This window comes from Puma concolor, chromosome B1 (assembly GCF_028749965.1).
Source record: "Puma concolor isolate L17-30 chromosome B1, mPumCon1.1.hap2, whole genome shotgun sequence".
Taxonomy (NCBI): domain Eukaryota; kingdom Metazoa; phylum Chordata; class Mammalia; order Carnivora; family Felidae; genus Puma; species Puma concolor.
Window position 1 is genome coordinate 25151265 of NC_141670.1, and position 20018 is coordinate 25171282.

The window sequence follows — 20018 nt, forward strand, 5'->3', positions numbered from 1 at the left end:
TCCGTGAAGCTGCTCAACTCCTAAAACTGTCATTATCTCACCTGTACATCGTCTGATGGTTTAAATAGTAGATGAGTGCCTGGACTACTGGAACCATCTATTGTATACCAATCCACAATGGGAGGCCTGTTTTGTCATGTATCTGTGCATCATACTTATACCCTCTTTGGCACTGTGGACTCCTGCCTTGACAGGTAGATTTTACTTAGTATCATAAATTTGCCACCCTCCCCCCCCCATACTCTTTAAGCCCCCTTAAGTTGAATATTTATAGCTAATGTCCTTCTCTGCCTCCAACTTAGAAAGCCTCTATGCAGGCAAGCACACAGATACACAGACATGCACACCTTACACAAATATAACTAATCTTTGTGCACAGCGCATAGCACAGAACTGAGCACCCTCCTCTGAACTGAGGGTGAAGTTATTGTGCATTCCCATGAGTTGAAATATTTCCCCCTAAGCCCTTCCTTCCATTGGCAGAGGGAAATCATCTATCAGAATCAGCTAGTGGATATTTTTACACCAGGCAAGTTCTGTCTGGAAATTCAGGCGTGTTGTGCTTACCTTTTCCCCGATTTGAAAATCAAAGCCGCTTAAGCCACTTGTGTTGATGAATGTGTTTATTGACTGTGTTAGGATGGGGAAAAAAATACTTCCTATTTTGTGATTCTGTAATCCTAAAGCAGTCAATTAAACTTTTCTCAGAATCAATTCTCTTTGCAAAAAGGAGCTAAACATTTTGTTCTCTAATGTTGCTTAGCAATGGGATTTATAAAGCACTGGTGTTGGAGTCACATACATGGTTTGAAAACTTAATTTTGTCATTAACTAGTTAGATAGCATCGATTAAGTTATTTCCTCCCTCTGACCCTCAGTTACCATTTAATCAATAAAACGCATATGCGCATATATATGTGTGTGTATATACATATATATATACACACACAAAAGCATCAGACTAGACTTTTTATTGTTCATTTCACAATCTGTATCCTTTTGAGAGGACAGTTATGAAACCATTCTGACGTACAAATGGCATGAATAATGATACCATCAACAACTGTATATTCAATACCCATATTAGAAACACAGTTGGGGCCTCCTGTGAACCTTCCCCAAGTTACATTCCCAGCCTCTGCCATAGTTACCTTTATTATGGATTTACTTTTTATTATTCCCAAGCATTTCTTTACTATATCTGTATGTATTCTAACCCATCACTTCCTGTGAATCATAGCATACTGGTAAATTCCTTGACAGTTTGCTGTTTCCCTCTTAACATAATATTTGTGAGTCTCATCCAAGAGTATATATTAACTCTCATTGACTCATTTTTCACTGATGTTTGTATTACTTTTGGTGGACATACCACAATTTATGTACTCATTCCCCTCTTGATAACATTTCACTTTTCTGGTTATTTGCTAGAACCCACAGTGACACTATGACCACTGTTATACAAGTCTCCTTAATTGGTTGTATATATCTCTAGGAAAGGAATTGCTGGGGCGTAAATTATACATATCTCAAATCTACCAGATTATGACCAACTGTTCTCCAGCATGATTAAAACTATTTATATTTCCTCATCAGTGAAAAGAAATCCTGCTGCTCCATATCCTGGCTAAGACATTTGTTATTGTTGGGCTTTTTAGCTTTTTTGAAGTCTGAGGGCTGAGGAATGGCATCTCTTTGTGACTAATTTGCATTTCACTCATTTCTAGTGAGGGTGAGAATTTGTTCCTGTGTTTATTGGCCATCTGTATTTCCACAGGCCTTTTCGGGTCTTTTTCTATTTTTCTACTTCGTTGTTTTCTTTTTGTTATTGACTTATAGTTTCAAAACTCTATTTTGAATACTAATCTTTGGTAATTTTTTGCATTCCAAGTATCTTCCCCAAACTGCCTTGTTTTTTTCATTTTTTGTTGTGTCTTTTGCTACCCAGACATTTTCAGTTTTAATCTTTCCTTTAGCATTTTTACTTCCTTTGTCTTGTTTAAGAAATCCTTCATCTCACCTTAAATTTTCATAAATAGTCTACTTTCTTTTATTCTAAATAATTTAAAACTTTCTTTCTTTCTTTCTTTCTTTCTTTCTTTCTTTCTTTCCTTCCTTCCTTCCTTCCTTCCTTCCTTCCTTCCTTCCTTCCTTCCTTCCTTTATTTTTTCGGGGGCAGGTATTTATAATATCAACCTTGTCATCTATAAATTTTCTATATATGTCAGAGCCAATTCATAAGATTCTTGTTTCTTTACTATTGGCCTATTTGTCTCTGCTTTTGTCTAATACTGTCTTATTCAATAAAACGTTATAAGCCTTGTTATCATAGGACAAGAGCACCCACTAGGTTTTTCTTTTTTAAAAGTATTCTATTTCTTTTGAGCTCTTTGACCTTTTTAAATGTATTTTTAGAGTCATCCTGCTAATCAAACCTCTATCAAGATTTCTATTAGAATTGCATTACCTTTATGGAGAGAATTAGTAAAGAATTGACATTGATATTAACTTGGTTATTTTTATCCATGAACATAGAATGGCTCAGTTAATTTTTCAGTTCCTTATATACGTTTATTTTCTTCAATATCTTTTAGTAAAATATTATACTGTTCTCCAGATAGTTTCTCTGATCTTGTGATTGACTTTTTCCTAGGTACTGTATATTTTTTGTGGCTATAGTTAATCATGTATTTTGAACTTTATGTTTTCAAATGTTTTTTTTTTCCTTGGATGTAGTACATTATTTTTGTAGATTGGTTGTATATCTAGCAAGTTTTATACATGAATAAATATATATCACTAATTTATATTTAATTTTTAAAATTTCTAATATGGAGGGCGCCTGGCTGGCTCAGTCTGTTAAGCAAGTGTCTGACTCAGTTTCAGCTCAGGTCATGATCTCATGGTTCATGAGATCAAGCCCCACATAAGGTTTTGTACTGACAGTGCGGAGCCTGCTTGGGATTCTCTCTCCCGCTCTCTCTGTCCCTCCTCTGTTCATGCTTTTTTCTCTCTCTCAAACATTTCAAAAATGTTTCAGTATTATTTGTGCATTCCCTTTCTCTTTTTCTTCGAAAAACTCTTCCAGATTTGACTACTCTATGAGTCTCTTTAAACAGTCAACTTTGGATTAAACAGATTAACTTTGCTAATCCTCTCTTGTAGTTTTTTTCTGTTTCATTAACGTCACATTCATTTGTTATTATTACCTTTTTCTATGATTTCAGGTCTATTTTGTTTCTTCTGTAATTTCTTGACTTCGATTTTTATTTCACTAATTTTTAGATAATCTTTATTTCTAATCTTTGCATTTGTGGACATGTATTTTTCTTTAAAATTTTTTTTAATGTTTATTTTTTAGAGAGAGAGAGAGAGAGAGAGAGAGACAAAGCACGTGCAGGGAAGAGGCAGAGAGAAAGGGAGACACAGAATCTGAAGCAGGCTCCGGGCTCTGAGCTGTCAGCACAGAGCCCGACGCGGGGCTCAAACTCATGTGAGATCGTGACCTGAGCCGAAGTCTGAGGCTTAAGTGACTAGGCCACCCAGGTACCCTGATAAGCTTTTTAATTATGTTGTTCAAATCTTCTTTATGAATTTTTATCTGCAGAGTCTATTATTATTGAGAGATGGATATTGAAGTTTTCCCCATGAAGAAGAACTTTTCAAGTTTCTCTTACAGCTCTAACAATTTCTGCCTATAAATATTTGTGATATAACTACAATCCAGTGTGCAATCGTTATATTTCTTCGTGAGGGTGAACCTTTTATCATTATGTAATAGCCATTTTATTTTATTTCATTTCATTTCATTTTATTTCATTTTATTTTATTTATTTTATTATCTTTTTAGAGCGAGGTGGGGGTAGAGACAGAGGCAGAAGGAGAGAGGGAATCATAAGCAGGCCCCAGGCCCAGCGCGGAGCCCAAAGTGGGACTCAATCCAACGACTCTAGGATCATGACCTGAGCCGAAATCAAGAGGCAGATGCTGGGGTGCCTGGGTGGCTCAGTCAGTTGAGCGTCTGACTTCAGCTCAGGTCATGATCTCGCAGCTGGTGAGTTCAACCCTACATAGGGCTTGCTGCTGTTAGCCTGTCAGCACAGACAAGGCTTCAGATCTTCTGTTCCCCTATCTCTGCCCCTCCCCTGCTTGTTCTCTCTCAAAAATAAATAAAGATTTAAAAAAAAAAGAGGGGCGCCTGGGGGGATCAGTCGGTTGAGCGTCTGACTTCGCCTCAGGTCATGATCTCGCAGTTTGTGAGTTCGAGCCCCGCGTGGGGCTCTGTGCTGACAGCTGGGAACCTGGAGCCTTCTTCAGATTCTGTCTCTCCATCTCTCAGCCCCTCCCCTGCTCATGCTCTGTGTCTCTCTGTCTCTCAGTAATAAATAAACATTAAAAAAAAATTTTAAAAAGAAAGAAAGGAAGAAAAAAGAGTCCGGTGTCCCATGCTCAACTGACTAAGCCACCCTGGTGCTCCTGTAACAGCCCTTTTTATACCCATTTTACTTTTTTGCCCAAAAGTCCATTTCCTTACAAGAGTCCAGTTAACCCAGTTTTCCTTTGTTAGTATTCACCTGGCTTATCACTATCCTTTTACTCTCAACTTTTCTCATTCCTTAGTTTTAGATGGACCTTTTAGATGGACCTTATGTGTTCCATCTAACAGTCTCTCTCATAACTGATAGGCTTAGTCCATTCATATTCTTGGAGATCATTGATATTTTTGGCTTTATTTCTACTACCATTACATCTAGCTTAGTTTTTTCCTCTGTTATCCTGTATCTTTCCTGATATACTTTTTGTTGATTTTTTTACATTTTTATTTTCTTTATTCATTTAGAAGACATAAGGTCCATCTTTCTCCTGGCTTACTGCTCCTTTAGCCTTAAGAAGCTTTACCAACTTCATTCGTGGCTTCTGCAGATTTATCTTACTCTTTTCTTAATGTGTGGGTGTGTGAACTCAGCTCTGCACTTGACTTTTTAAATGTTTATTTTATAAACAATATTTAGGGTTTTGTTGTTGTTGTTTTCTTTTTCTTTTTTTTTAATTGGGAGGGTTTTTCCTCCATAGCAATCCATTCTGTTAGTAGAAAATCTTCACCCTGTTCTCCCTTTCCTGTTAACATCTCTTCAAACTGATCAGTCGGATAGTGAGGAAGATAATTTCCACCTCTGGATAATGGAAATTTTTAATAATTCTTAAAGACAGAAGGGAGAAAGTCGCTTTTTCCTGTTTTCTGACTGTCCATACTGATAGCAGTCATCAAAGCTTATGTGGAGGAGTAGTTCTCTAAAACATATTCTGCTCAACTCCTGCCAAAAAAGTTGGCCACAATACTTTCTTGTAGACTCTAATTCTCTAAGGGCAATAAAAAATGTTTTATATGACTTTTAAAAGTTGCTCATCTCTCAATTGTGTTAAGTTGAAAAGAAAAAGATGGAATGACTGTACCTACTTTTTCTGAAAAATAATTTTTAGTAGCTGTCCTTAGACCCTAGAGCATAAATTGATGATATTTGGTCCACATTGCAGCTTCCTCCCATATGTTGGCCTCCTTACTGTCTTTTAACGGTTCGAAATCTAGACTTAGAAGGTTGATGATGGTCGCGGAGACACTTAGTTGACTACCAGAGTTTCATGCTCCCATAGTATAGAATAAGTTCTTGCAAGTGGCTGAGCGAAGGAGAGCTGTATCCTCAAGTCCCTTCTCCTTTGTAGATAGGTTAGAGCATGTATCAATTTCTCGCCAATAGAATATGAGTGAAAGCGATACATATCCATTTCTAGGCTGAGATATTTAAGTATCATACGTGTGAGATTCCTCACTCTTTCTGCCTTCTAGAAGCTTCATGGCACCAGGCTTATCTTGAAATTATAAAATGGTAGGATCACGAGAGGGAATTCTGAGTTGTCGCTTGGAGGACAGCCATGTAACTCACTCTTGACTGTGATATGAGCAGAAACCAAACATTTTTAATATTCACCCCCTGAGATTTAAGAGTTGTTTATGGTATCAGTTGCCTAACCTAGCTTGTACAGTGACACTTTTTTTCAACGGGCACCTAATACTTTAAGCCTCCAAAATTCATGGCCGTTGTTAGTTGCTTTTAGGGTAAATATCTCCACCCAGGAGGTGCAATAGTGGCGATGTGTTTTTCAGTGAATTATTTCATATTTTTTACCTTTCAGGGTTTTTTGATGAAATTCCTTCAAGGGAAACACACACATATATATATTTTTTCATATAATTTTCATATATTTCATATAATATATATATGGGAAAGCTGTGTTTGGAGGTGCAAGCATTTTTTAGTATATGCGGATTTCAAAGAGAGCATATTTGTTATTTACATTAAATTTGCTCTGAGTTATTAATAGAGCAAATTAAATTACTGTTCAATGTGGTGGTAAGTAGAGCCAATTTCATTATGCTAAGTGGTACTTAAAATGCTCCTAAGTCTTCAATCATTTATTATCTTAGACAGCACATAATAATATGCTAGGTTTTTTTTTTTTTTTCCAGTGAATGCTTTTAAAGGTAAGGGACAGCTGTGTAAGAAATCAGTTTTAAAAGATCCACTCCAATAGCTGTAATTTAACTTTTTTAGCAAGTGGATAAAAATTAACTTCACCTTTATATAAATGCATGAAAATTTACTCAGTTATCTAATAATATTCTAATTACTCTATAGTTAGAATTTTATGTGAGTGCAAAAAAATAAAAATAAAAATTGAAAAAATGATTTAGCCTATTAAGCTACTGGTGCAAACCTTCCTCTGGGCTCACCTGATATTCTAAAAAGGAATGTGTGAGCTTTTTTCCAGTCCTAAGCTAAGTAAGGGTGTACGTTCTACCACATGTTACTCAAAATGAAACCATTTACCTTTCCAACAAGGTCATGATTAGAAGCTTTATTTTCCTATCAAATTTGAGCTCTGTTTTACAGTATCAGGATACAATATCCATAGTGCTTAGTTCCATGGTATGTTGTAAGTGAACCTGCAAGGATGGACCATGTGCCTATTGCTTAAAAATCCTGTTTTGGGGGCACCTGGGTAGCTCAGTCGGTTGAGCGGCCGACTTCGGCTCAGGTCATGGTCTCGCGGCCCGTGAGTTCGAGCCCCGCATCGGGCTCTGTGCTGACAGCTCAGAGCCTGGAGCCTGTTTCAGATTCTGTGTCTCCCTCTCTCTGACCCTCCCCCATTCATGCTCTGTCTCTCTCTGTCTCAAAAATAAATAAACGTTAAAAAAATTTTTTTTTTAAATCCTGCTTCGAATAGCAAACAGGGATAGAGTTCATTTACCTTTACTAATGCACCAGACTGTTAACAGACTGTTAACCTCCTGTAAGTAATAGTTTGGCTGTATTAATAAGAGTATTATAATGGAAAGCCATGCATTTTCCAGATGGAACATGTACAGCCTTAGAAACATATAAGATCATGAGATTTTTACGATAAAATGAGTATACTGGAGCATAAGTTAAATAGTTACTACCATTTAGTAGGCAGCTTGTATGTGTCGAGAGTTGTGATAAGTGATTTATGGGCATAATCTTACTTAATGTTCACAGCATCCTGCAAGTTGAATTCCTACTTTATGTAAGTAAATTGAGTCTCTAGGAGGATAAATACATTTCTGAAGGTAACAAGATTAGTTAATGGCGGAACTGAAATTTGAATATTGCTTCCAAAGCCGGTGCATTTTCCACAAAAACACACTGCGTGCCTTCCCAACTACTTGACACAGTTGTATTATGAATTACATATTTTATATTTTATTTACACAGAATTTAAGTATTTTTTGTACTGATGTACTGATCCTATCCCAAATCAACAGAAAAGGGAAGGAAATACCATTATCATGATCATTCCAGAAGCTGGCGACTACAGTTTTCTGGGGGATTAAACTGCTGCAAGACAAAATTATAAATCTGCCTCCCAGTAGAAAGGATCCTAAGCAGGGAATCCCATCTGGTGTGGCAGCCTCTGACACTGGCCATTGCCAACCCAGAGGCAGTCCCCTCCTCTTTCTCTGCTGACAGTTCTCATGGCGGAATTTCCTTAATTTTAGAGATAGAAGTGATCACCACCTGAGCCCCTAGGGATGAATCCTTAGTACTGTAAGCCAGTTTTTGTAACTTCTTTCTCTTTGAGAGGTGTTTGGACAGTCAGGCCTCCTGGATGCGGCTTCTAGAAAGCCTTTGCTTTCCTAACGTAGATGTGATTTCTTAAGATGCTCCAGTCATAGGATGGGTATGCCAACAGATGGCATCTGCGGATGGCTGAACAGAAGGTGCAAAGGACAGCTTCACTCTACTTGACAAAATTGTGTAATCCTTCTCAGCTCCAGTTTTCAGATAAGTAGGTCATTATCCTAAATGTGTAGATACCATGTATGCAGTTCAGAAGAGGAAATTAGAAAAGCCACTAGCATATTTGGGTTTAAAGAACTTCAAAATGCACATTGTATAGGTTTAATTTTCATTATTCTTTTAATATTTCAACCAAAAAAAATCAGTAAGATATAGTGAGATTTGTTTTTTCCTGTGCCTATGTTAAAATACTAGAATTAAAAGCAAATTTTTGATTTCACTCTTCTAGCTTGGGACTTTCTAAATATGTCTCTCTAGGGCCACCATCAATAAAATTAGGCTGTTTTCCCACTTCTTAACAGCTCCTTTCTGCCTGCTGACATTCAAGCCAATGCAAATGTCACTTGTCCCCTCCCCTCTATACCCATCCAGACCCCCTCTACCTAGGGAGGTATTAAGAATGAGAAAGGTAACTGGATAGAGAGGAACAAAGAAGAGAGGGAATTTCTAAGACACTGGGTATAGAAATTGAGGTAAAGGAACTCTTTACCATACTTTTAACATCCAGATTAACTCTTTAAATCCAATTTAAAAATATATCATTAATCCTGTGGCTTCGTCCAGAAGGGGCACAGAAAGAAGATCATTAGGGATAATAGGCTTTGTTCCAGCCTTTAGACACAGAGGGCTTCTCACAAACCCAACACCCTGTGGAAAGCATTCTGATGTTCTGTTTCCGTAAAGAAGAACCACAGACACAATCACATGCTTATTTGCAATCCTTGAAGTGCTTTAGAGTAAAGATACTGTGAAATACAAATTGTCATTTCTAATGTCTCCGCATTCAGAGAGAAGAGTTTGATTTCAGAATTCCAAACAATGTTCACTTGCCAAGTATAAAATGAGCCTTCTCCCAGGTATAGAAGTGACTGCAGTCTCTTCGGGGCCACTGTCTTGATTATGAAGTACTATGTCTTTTCTCTCATCCTGCACACCGCATCAGAAATTAGAATGGCAGCTGCTAACCATGCAAAAAGATTTTCCATTTTCAAGGGAAAAGCATTATTTTATGAATTTAATTTTCTCTAACAGAAAACATAATCCACCTACGAAAGAGCATGATGATTTAATTAACATCTAGCTGTACCTTGGCCACTAATGGATGCATTGTTCCTTAACCAGTGTCAAATTCAGAAAATGCTGCTGCCAGATTAAACCTCTCTAAGGAGGAATAAGAAAATATACGTATCTAATCCATTTATATCAGGAGAAATGACCTGGGGCAGTAATGTTATTTTCTATTAAGGTAATCTGGAAAGTGGATGGAAAGCAGTTAGACAGTAATTTAATATAAGCACAACACAGAACTCAGAAATGAACAAATTTATTCCTTAACTGAAGAATGGTTAAATGGTACCTTAAGCTTGTATGTGATCTGAGAAAATTGTTTTCAAAGCCTGGAACATAGTAATTTTATGAGCACTGCTTCAAAGGTTATTGAGAAAGTATTCCAAAGGAAATATAAAGGACATATTTCCTCTTACAAAAGTCATTAGAGAGGGGCACCTGGGTGGCTCAGTTGGTTAAGCCTCCAACTTCAGCTCAGGTCATGATCTCATGGTTCATGAGTTTGAGCCCCGTGCCAGGCTCTGTGCTGACAGCTCAGAGCCTGGAGCCTCCTTTGGATCCTGTGTCTCCTCCTTTCTTTGTCTCCTCCTCTCTCTGCCCCTTTGCTGCTCATGCTGCATCTCTCTCTCTCTCTCAAAAATAAATAAACATTAAAAAAAATGATAAAAGTCATTAGAAAGTCATTACCTTAACTTATATCTTTATAGTAAGATTTTTTTTTAAGTAAGCTTAAGAAATCTTTACTAAGAAAAATGTCTGTGCAATAGAGTGAGTAACACATTTGATCTAAGCTACCCAGGAGCCCTGAGTGCCCTCGTGTGGCTCAGCACCTACATTGTGACTCTGTGTCTCTGTGATCCATGAAATCAGTGTGATACCTGGAAAATAAGGAGCCTCCAGGACCCTGCTCCAAAGATGATGGCCAAAATTCTTTCCAATTATTTATTACCTCAGCTAAACTTGTTGTCAAATATTCTAAATATTTTTCCTTTATATAAGTATGGTGAGTAGGTAGATGATAGATAGATAAATGATAGAGACATAGAGATGTAGATAGATACATTGGTAGATATATAGACACATATATAGAGATGTAGAAACATAGATAAATATGCCAAAATCCTAGTAGTGATATGAAGCTTTGTTTTACAAACCAACTTAATAGGGGTGCCAGGGTGGCTCAGTCGGTTAAGCGTCTGACTCTTGATTTCAGCTCTGGTCATGATCTCACGATTGGTGAGTTCGAGCCCCACACTAACAGTGCAGACCCTGCTTGGGATTCTCTCTCTCATTCTCTCTCTCCCAAATAAATAAATAAACTTAAAAAAATAAAAAATTAAAAAAAACCCAACTTAATAAAACATCTGTTTGTTCTGACCATTCTACTACTATCCCAATCCTAAACATTCTACATCCCTGACTCCTAACACGATAGCTTTCTAAATGTTTTCTAACGCTTATTTATTTTTGAGAGACAGAGTGTGAGCAGGGGAGGGGCAGAGAGAGAGGGAGACAGAATCTGAAGCAGGCTCCAGGCTCCGAGCTGTCAGCACAGAGCCCAACGTGGGGCTCGAACCCACCAACTATGAAATCATGATCTGAGCCAAAGCCAGATGCTTAACTGACTGAGCCATCCAGGTGCCCCTAACACAGTAGCTTTCATATCACCTCCTATATCTTGACCCATGATATATCAAACTTCTAAAACTTTTACAAATTGAGAGTTATTTGTTGGTTGTATCACTTTTTCTCTCATTGTCTGGAAGTAACCATTAGAATTAACTCAAGGTACAATTAGGAAGTTACGTCTCACTTCAAACAGGGTCAAAGATAGTTTCACTTGCATGCTGTTTCACGAAACTGACACCTCATATTTTATTCTTTAGCTTTCAAATAAATGTAGAGATTTTGCTGAAATGAATAAAGAGATACTTTTTGAATGTGAAGGAGATATAAATTAAGACCTGTAGTAAACTAGTGCTTCAGAAAAAGCCTTGCATATTTTAAGGAATAAAAAAAGAAAGGCCTATTAAGAGCTTTTCAGAATCTCCTGAGAGATTATTTGCAGAAAGAAACCAAGTTTTATGCAGAGAGTATTTTCTTATAATAACGGTGATTAAAGCCGATTGAATAGGTATAAAGGCAGATCAAGAACAAAATTGTCCATAGATTCAATGCAGTCCTGCCTGGTAACAGAAGATGAACAAAGGGTGAATCTTCAGGTTCTAAGATTTTAATATATGTTTGATGGTTATGCTAGTTTACAAAGTCACATAAGCCATTATTAGCATACAGTAACCCTCCCCTTATCCGCGGGGGATACATTCCAAGACCCCAGTGGATGCTTGAAACTATAGATGTTACCGGACCCTATATATACTATGTTTTTTTTCTATACGTACATACCTATGATAATGTTTAATTTATGAATTGGACAAAGAGATTAGCAACAATAATAAAATAGAACAATTATAACAACATGCTGTTATAAAAGTTATGTGAATGTGGTCTCTCTCTCAAAATATTCTGTTGCACAGTACTCACCCTTCTCGTGAAGTGAGACCACGAAATGCCTACGTTATGAGAGAAAGCGAGATGGGTGACCAGGCACTGTGACGTGGTGTTAGGCTACTATTGACCTTCTGACAGTCCATCAGAAGGAGGATCATCTGCTACTGGACTGAGTTACTGTGGGTAACTGAAACCTCAGACACCAAAAAACAAAACCATGAACGAGGGGGCACTACAGGCATACTTGGTCTGTCTCATTGTGCCTTGTTTTATTGCCCTTTGCAGATATTGTTTTTTACACATTGAACGTTTGTGGCAACCCTGTGTTGAGCAAGCCTGATGACGCCATTTTCCCCACAGCCTTTGCCCACTTCGTGTCTCTGCGTCATATTGTAGTAATTCTCGTAGTGTTGCAGTTTTTCATTATATTTGTTATGGGATCTGTGGTCCGTGGTTATGACTCGTGGAAAGCTGCGATTATGGTTAATGTTTTTTAGCAATATAGTATGTTTAAATTAAGGTATGTAACATAATAGACACAATGCTATTACACACTTAAAGTATGGTGTAAACATAACTTTTATATACACTGGGAAACTAAAAAAATTGCTTTATTGCGATATTGATCTTATTGCAGTGGTCTAGAATCAAATCTTCAAGATCTCCGAGATAGGCTCATACCATAGATTGATAATTCATTTATTCCATTAGATTCTATTGGTTAGAATATTCTATAAAGTGGAGAAGGAAGCAAAGCTTAATAATACGTTCATTTAAGAATATGTTTTCAATGCCAACTCATTGCAAAGCCCTCTTCAGGATGCTAAGATACATCAGTAAATAAAACAAAATCCCCTTTCTCATGGAGTTTTTATTCTATTGGGTGATATGCCTAATAAACAAATAAATGCATAAATAACTGAATGCCATGAAGAAAAAATAAGACAGGATAAGAGGGAGTATGATGAAGGGTGTATATGCTATTTCCATGGGTAGTCAAGAAAGATCCCACAGTTAAGCTGACATTTGAACTGACAAGTAAATGCAGAGAAATCCATCTGGGAAGGGGTATTCCAGGACAATAGTCATCAGGTCAAGTTCCCAGGGCAGGAGCACTGCCGACATCTTCGAGGAACAACCAGAAGGCCAATGTACCCAGACAGTGGAGGGAGCAAGTTGGGAAGTAGAAGAGAAGGATAAGAGTTAAGTAAGGTCAGAGAGCTGGGGTGAGAGGCCAGGCTATTACAGGCCATCCTAAAGGGGTTTTATCTTATTCTAAATGAGGCTGGAAGTTACTAGAGAATTTTTTCAGATCACTTATTAAAGTAGGACAGCAATGGAGGGTCAAGAGAATAACATGATCTGATTTATCTTTTAATGGATCGGCCAGGCTGCAGTAAGGAAAATAGATTGCAGGGCAGCAGTGTAGAAAAAGGGAAGCCATTCAGGAAGATCGGCTGATGGCCAGCTCTCTAGGGCAGTAGTAGCCCAAGTGGTGAGAAGTTGGATTATGGATATATACTTGAAAGAAATGGACAGAACTGGGTGAAGAATGTGTGACAACAAATTAGAACTACCTAACTGGAAAATGTAACTCTCAGATAAACAAAACGTTCTGATTTGTAATAGGAGACATAGGAGTTTATATACATTTTTGTTGAAAATACTGTTACATACGTTTTGGTGAATATAGAGAAATGTCTAACAGGTAGCACTGTCCTGAGCTGAATAAGGTAGATCTAAAAATAGCGAGGCACTCCCGTCATTAAAATTTTCTAGGCAGAGACCATGTATATCCATCCACAGTGTTGTTCCAGAGGGCTCCGGTATCATCAGGTGAGGGATTATACTGATTGGAGTTAAGGCTTTTCATGATTTTCTTTCCAACAGGAGGAAAATTAGAAGCAATGAATAAACCAGTGGAAAAACTTCAGAGAAATGAATGATAAGTTTTGTTTTCCTATAATCTTTGTTTCAAAATATCCTTCATACCATGAACTTCAGTGAAATATATGTCGGTTCCTGTGCTGATGTATGAATACACCCACAGCAGATTGCACATACAAAACCTCGGTCAACAAATAGAGAATGGTTTCATTGTCTGCAGTAGCATTCCCTGATTGGAAACAGTCCCTTGGGTATTCATTACTGAAGATAAATCCCACCCCTTGAAACTGCGGCCACCTCGCTCATGATACCAGACAAGACATTGCTGGTGAATCCATTTGTTCTTCTCAGCTTTAGACCAACACAGGTGATTAACCAGGTAAAGCTCTTACTCTTCCTTTTATATTTAATATCATATACAGCAATATATACGTATACGTATATGTATATACGTATATATTGCTGTATATGATACATATATATGTGCATTATTATCTGAGAGGTTTGCATGTTCACATGTTTCTGAAAATATAGTTATAATACTTTACTCTTGAAATGAAGTTCTGTAAGTAGAGAAAAATGTCTAAAATTAAATGTACATTAAAAAACCTTGAGATGCTTAGGGTTGCTTTCTTGTATTGATTGAAGGTGCATTCATCTAAAAACATATAATACTTTCGTGTGGAAGCATAAATTTTGAACAATAATTGATAGTTGCAATGTTCTGTTATGTAACTATTTGGAATTAAGATTTCTGCTGCATAGTTCAAAGTGAAAATACTTGTTCAGTTTAAAGCAGACAATACTGTGTGAGATTTGCATTTGGATTCTTGTTTCCATTCTCTATTATTTTATTGAATAATTTCAGTACATATATCATCAAGTTATCATTGCATTTCGAAGTAATATTTATGTATGTTTATGGTGATTTGGATTAGAAAAATTAATTTTATAGTGTTCTTTTTATCATAAATTTTTAAATAGAATTTGATCAAAATCTAGTAAATAAATCATTTATGTCTTCTGACAATTAACTAAGGTACCAAATAGATCTAAGCATTCCCAGAGAAATATGTTAGCAAGGTTATATTGTCTAAAGGCATAGCTTTTACAAAATTCAGAGCTGCTTAATCAGCAATGTTACAAATGAAATGATTGGTTGCCTTGAGGTTGGGGGCTAATTGAATGAACAGACAGCATGTTTCTCCTTATAGCAACCTATAACACTAATGGATAAGCTAATTCTTCCTTCCCTAAAGTAATTGCACAGTCATCCTTGATTTAAAATCATTTGCATTTACTTGGTTGTTTTCAAACAGGGCAAAGGTCCTGAACAGTTATACTAGGAAGATTTAAATTGTCAATGTGATGTAGAGAGTAGGACCTTTCAGTGTAAGTAATTAAGATTTACCGTGCATCTTTTTTTTTTTAATATGATGTTGAATCTGCTATCTACTATGATTAGTAAGAAAGCTGATATTACTATAAATTTACCTTATAAGACCCTAATTATGATCTTATTAGTTCTCTGTTGATTCAATTGCTATTCTATTTCCATATGATGTAGGAAACTCTGAATAAAATGTTGAAGAAAAAACTCAGTGATTCTCATCAATCAAACTCTGCTTAGATTAGGCTGTGAGTTGTATTTATTAATTACTTTTTTAATATTGCTAAGACTCATAAACCAATGAGATGTCACAAACATTATGTAGAAATGTATGACAGTAAAAGTCAGCACCCTGACAGTAAACTGAGCCCATATTTCCATTACTGTCTTCATGTGCAAAAATAAATGATTACAAGTTAAGTATTAGTCAGTATGTTTTTACCATTCCGTATTGGAGACAATTTACAGAGCAAGATAATTTTTTGAATGCATTTGCATTCTTGTTTCCACTCTCCATTAAACAAAACTTGTTCATTCTTTGAACAATTTAATTTATTTATCATCTTCAATTTATCTTAAAATTTAGCATGTTTACTTCTTTATGTTATATTAATAGTCAGGCTGTCTAAAGTACTGCCATGTAAAAACCTTAAGAAATCTTAATTTCTAGTGTCTTAAAATAAGTCTTCACCCTAGTAAAAAGACCTGTGTCTTAAAATCATTACAATTATACAAATATACAATTATATTGTAATGTTGTATGGTGACAGATGGTGACTACATTTACTGTGGTGAGCATAACTTAATGTGCAAAATTGCCAAATCACTATGTTGTACACCTGAAACTAAAATAGCATTGTATGTCAACCTTACTTCAATAAAAATATTCAATTATATTATCAGTACAGGTGAAAATGGTCTGATGACAGAAAATTATATTTGCTGCAAACGCTTTTATCTAAATAATTTTTTTAAAAATAGAGGAGAATACAAAGGTCTTCCCTTGAAACCTTCACAGAATTGGAAAGTATAAAAAAAAACAAAATTCATGGAAATAGTAGGAACCTGAAAGGCTTATTTTTTGTTTGTTTGCTTATTCGGTCGCCTGGAAAAGCCTTTAGTTTGCTATAACTTAAAAAAAAAACTCTATGAGAATTTTAACATATAGAAAAGCAGACAGAGTAGTGTAGGACCAAGTGGTAGTAATTAATCACATATGGCCATTCTTGTTTCACACATAACCCTTCAGTCTGTCCTTGTTTCCATGTTATTTTGAAGTAAGTTCTAGACATCATATAATTTCATCTGTAGATATTTCAGCATGCATTGCTAATAAGCTTTTTTCTTTAAAATACAGTTGGCCCTTCAACAACGTGAGTTTGAGCTACATGGGTCCACTTTTACATGGATTTTTAAAAATAAAAACAGTACAGTACTGTATTTTCCTTATGATTTTCTTAACATTTTCTTTTCTCTAGCTTATTTATTGTAAGAATGCAGTGTATAAGACATATAACATTACAAAATATGTCTTAAGCTACTCTTTGGGTTATTGGTAAGGCTTGTGGTCAACAGTAGGATATTAGTAGTTAGGTTTGGGGGGAATCAAAAGTTATACGTAGATTTTCAACCATGAGGGCACCCCTCGCCCTCAGGTTGTTCAAGGGTCAACTGTACCACAATACCATGATCACAGTTTAAAAAATAAGCATCCTTAGTTATCACCAAATAAGTAGGAAATGTACAACTATCCTGTAGTCTCCTAAATGTCTTTTTTTTGTTTTTTACATTTATTTAAATCAGGATCTAAAGTTCACACCTGGAAATTCATTGATTTTAAAAAAAAACTGTTTTAATCTACAAATTCTCCTTCTCTGTTTTTTGCCCTTGCACTTTGTGGAAAAAATCCCTGGTTTTAAGTCTCAGGGAATTCCCATCTGGGCTTGCTGAGTATAGTACTATGGTGACGGTACTCCGTATCTCGCTGCCATCTGGATTGTTTGTAAGTTGGTATTTGAGTCTAGACAACCACTCGGATTCAGGATCCAGGTTCTGTTTGAGGCCAGGAACTTCAGAGTTAGCCTTGTTCTTCCATCAGGAGGCATTTAGCGTGTGATTGCTTTCCTTTTTGTCATGCCAGCAACCATTGGTGTTCAACATTGTATATTTTATTTTGAAATGTAAAAAGAGAGTTGATTCTGAAAAATAGTGGACACATTGAAGATACTTATGGAAGCATAACCCCGAATGAAGTATGAATATTACTTCTAGGTTACTTGTCTGGCAAAATCACCAAAGAGGGTGTTTTTTTTCTTATATATGCCTGCAGTTTCTAGAACTTGAAATTATACATAGTAAAAATTAAATGTCTCAAATTTGTTAGAAAATGCACACTCAATTCCTTCCCCTCTTCTCTTTTCTCCGTTTTCTTGTTCTTTGACCTCTTACTCTGGCTCTTTAGCGGATGCTTAACCAAATTATTCAAGTTGCCGCCTCACATACCAGCTTTATTATTACTCTGATTATTCTAACAGTTACTCCCCTGTGAATATTAACTTGGTTGTAACAATGATGTTTCCAGGAATCAAAAAGAGGGCACATAGCCTGAAAAATAATATTTGTCCTGCTTCCAGCTATCTGAGAACTGTGGCTCACATGGTAAAATGCCAACATTTTTTAAGTTCTGTTTATGGGGTCACATGGGCAGAATATTTTAAGTGATAATTTTCGCAGACAGGAACTTCTGCATTAAAGTATAAGAGAGCATCTGCTTATTGGAATATGGGAATTGAGGCTCAAGAGCTAATCAGAAACCTGATTCCCGGAACTAAAGTATGAGAAACCAGACCTAGAACAAGGCTAACTTATTAGTGGATGACTAGGCGTTACATTCGAGCTGCTTGAAGCTGTCACCTAGAATAACATTAAATGGGACAAGGGGATCCCTCAGGCAGGGTTCATATGATTATATCTTAAGAGATTGGATGAAAGTGGAGTTCCATTTGATAAGACCGAAAATAAACAAATATGTATTTGTCAGGAAGTACTGAATAAGCAAAATATGAAACACAACTTAAATTGGGAAAATATCCATTATGGTCTTATAAAATGGGTATGACGTATAAAATGAGTAAATTCCATTTAGAGTAGTTAAATGAGTTTATGTTGCAAATAGGCGAATACATAGAGTAAAGGCCCTGATCAGTTGGTGCTTGTAAATGTATGTATGTACACAATATGAAAATGAAACGATGAAAAGGAACTTTATTTTGGATGCTGCTTGTACCAATTCCATGATTTTATGCTAAAATATGTTTGCTTTAAATAAAAAAGAACTCTTCGACTACCTAAGGTTTTGAAAGGCATAAAAATAAAAGGAAATCTTTATTAGGAATAAAAGTAATCCTATCCAGGGGTACTGTGGTAGAGTTTTATATTGTCACTGTTCCTTCATTTTAACTATAATGTACTTTCTGATTTGAGGCAAGATTATTTGCTTGAGGGTTGTCTAGTAATTGACAAAAAATGTAAAATTTCTTAATGTTATTTTGAAATCTCTTTGGACACCCCAGTTATAGCTAATTTTCTGTGATTCAGAGAGCATGAGTAACCATACAGGCATAACTTATTTTATTGTGCTTCACAGATATTACATTTTTCTTGGAAATTGAAGGTTTGTGGCGACCCTGCTTTGGGCAAGTCTATCCACACCATTTTTCCACTAGCATTCACTCACCTTTGTCACATTTTGGTAATTCTCTCATATTTCCAACTTTTTAATTATGATTTTATTTACTGTGGTGACCTGTGATCAGTAGCCTTTGGTATGACTATTGTAATTGTTTGGGGCACTAGGGACCGCCCCCCACATGAGACGGCAAACTTAATCGATAAATGTGTCTTCTAATTTCTCTCCAAACCAGCTGTTCCCTCATCTTCCTCCCTTTCCTCTGACTTCCCTATTTCCTGAGATACCACAATATTGAAACTAGGCCAATTAATAACCTCCAATGCCCTGTAAGTGTTCAAGGGAACCACAGAAGCTCCTATCTCTGCCTTGAAATCAAAAGCGAGAAGTGACTAAGCTGGTGTGGAAGGCCGGTCAAAAACTGAGAGAGGCTGAAAGCTCAGTCCCTTGCACCAGTTAGTTAAGCTGTGGAGGCAAAGGACAATTTTTTGAAGGAAATTAAAACTGTCACTCCAGTGAACAGATGAATGGTAAATTAAAATGCCTTTGTGCCGCTATGAAGGGAGTTTGAGCCGTCTGGATAGAAGATCACACCGGTCATATTTCCTTAAGTCGAAGCCTAATTCACAGCAAGGCCCTAACTCTCTTCAATTCTACAAAGGCTGGAGGTGGAGGAAGCTGCAGAAGGAAGGCATGGAGCTGCAGAGGTTGGGTCCTAAGGTTTAAGGAAAGATGCCATCCCCATAACATTCAAGTGCAAGGTGAAGCAGCACCTGGTGACGTAGAAGCTACCGCAAGTCATCCAGAAGACCTAGCTCAGATAATTAATGAAGGTGACTACACTAAACAACAGATTTTCAGTGTAGACAAAGCAGACATATTTTGGAAGAAGATGCCTTCTAGGACTTAGATGGCCAAAGAGAAGAAGTCAAAAGCCTCAGAGGGCAAGCTAACTCTCTTGTTAGGGGCTAATGCAGCTGGCGACTTTAAGTTGAAGCCAATGCTTCTTTACGTTCTGAACATTCTAGAGCCCATGAGAACTATGCTGAAGCTACTCTGTCTGTGCTCTGTAAATGGAACAACAAAGCCTGGATGA

The 20018-nt window shown here is 36.6% G+C and overlaps 1 protein-coding gene across 2 annotated transcripts in view; it reads left to right on the plus strand.

Moving 5' to 3' along the window:
* Positions 1 to 20018, plus strand: part of DLC1 (DLC1 Rho GTPase activating protein) — a 566624-nt gene that overhangs the window by 37480 nt on the left and 509126 nt on the right. For both annotated transcript variants that reach the window (XM_086703318.1, XM_086703319.1), the window contains exon 2: positions 13848 to 14223. The gene's annotated coding sequence lies outside the window, so the exon portion shown is untranslated. The remainder of the gene's footprint in view (positions 1 to 13847; positions 14224 to 20018) is intronic.